A 1,325-nucleotide genomic window follows, 5' to 3' on the forward strand; every position below is an offset into this window, starting at 1 on the left:
ACAGGATAGGGCAGGTTTTAGGGCTATTGTACATAGGGTCGCTATGAGTTGCAAGTGACTCTATAGCACATAACAGCAACAGCATGCTAACTTTTATTTCTGGAGTTATTTCTTACAATGATGAATCAATGAATAATGCCTTAAGTATTTTTATAGGTTCTTTGGGGGAGAGGCCTATTTTCCCTAGAGAGTATCTATAGTGCCCATAGACAAAAACAATCCAGATTTGGTTTATTGTTATTGTTGTTAAGTGCTGTTGAGCCGTAGGCAACTCATAGCAACCCTATGAACGAAAGTCCTCAACACTTTCGTGAGTGACTTTCATCCCTTCTCCAGGTTCATAGGACTTCTGGAGGCAAGCTATTTATGGAAGTGGATGCCACTCTCTCCTGCTTCCAAGCTTGTTTCAACTGAGAAGCACCACCAAACACTCTCCACCATGGGTAACCGTTATCACATTTTACACGTCAGTGTCACAGTGTTCAGCTTCAGAGTGACCACAAGCTACCTCTGTACACCAAGTGGACATACCAGGGCTATATGACCTAGAAGAATGTTTGACCAACAACAATTTAAAACAGGCTTAGGGCCATGGATTAGAGTCACCCACCTTTGGCTTGGTAGCATCGCTTTCGGTCCGCTAGGCCAATTGGTCTCTCTCTCTGTGTTAAGTGCTGTTGAGTCGTAGGCGATTCAAAGCAACCCTATGAACGAAAGTCATCGACACTTGCATGTGTGACTTTTATCCTTTCTCCAGGTTCACAGGGTTTCCGGAGGCAAACCCTAGATTTGGTCTAGGTAATAAAAACAAGGGAAATACTCTAATGTTTGTGTGGGTAAAATTAAATCAATTAAATACCCTTTACTTATTTTTTCCTCCTCCACTAAGAATCACTCAAAAAGTTAAAACAAAAAACAAACAAACAAACTAACAAAAAACAAAAAAACCAGAAAAAGTACATCAGAATCAGCCTTCTACCTTGAGGTTTTGGAATTATTAGAAATGGAATTCAGCATAAGGAGACAGACCTGGTTGCCAATGTGGAGCCCTATAAGGATAGAGAGCCAGGAAAAAACAGGTCTAGAGGTGAGAAGTTGCACTGCAATCCCAAAGGCATGTATTTTGGATCCACCAGATGTTCTATGGGGGAAGTGTGGACAATTTTCTCCTCTGGGATTAACAGCTTCTGCAAACATGCTGGAGGGTCAGTTATTGGTCAGTTTGAATTCAATGGTGCTCAGCAACAACAAAGACATGAGTTCTTTATTGTTTTTCAATTGTTGTTGTTGTTATGTGCCATCGAGTTGTTTGCGACTCATAGCGA

The sequence above is a fragment of the Elephantulus edwardii genome, unplaced genomic scaffold, assembly GCF_000299155.1.
Source record: "Elephantulus edwardii isolate Elephantulus edwardi_28Jun2011 unplaced genomic scaffold, EleEdw1.0 scaffold00019, whole genome shotgun sequence".
NCBI lineage: Eukaryota > Metazoa > Chordata > Mammalia > Macroscelidea > Macroscelididae > Elephantulus > Elephantulus edwardii.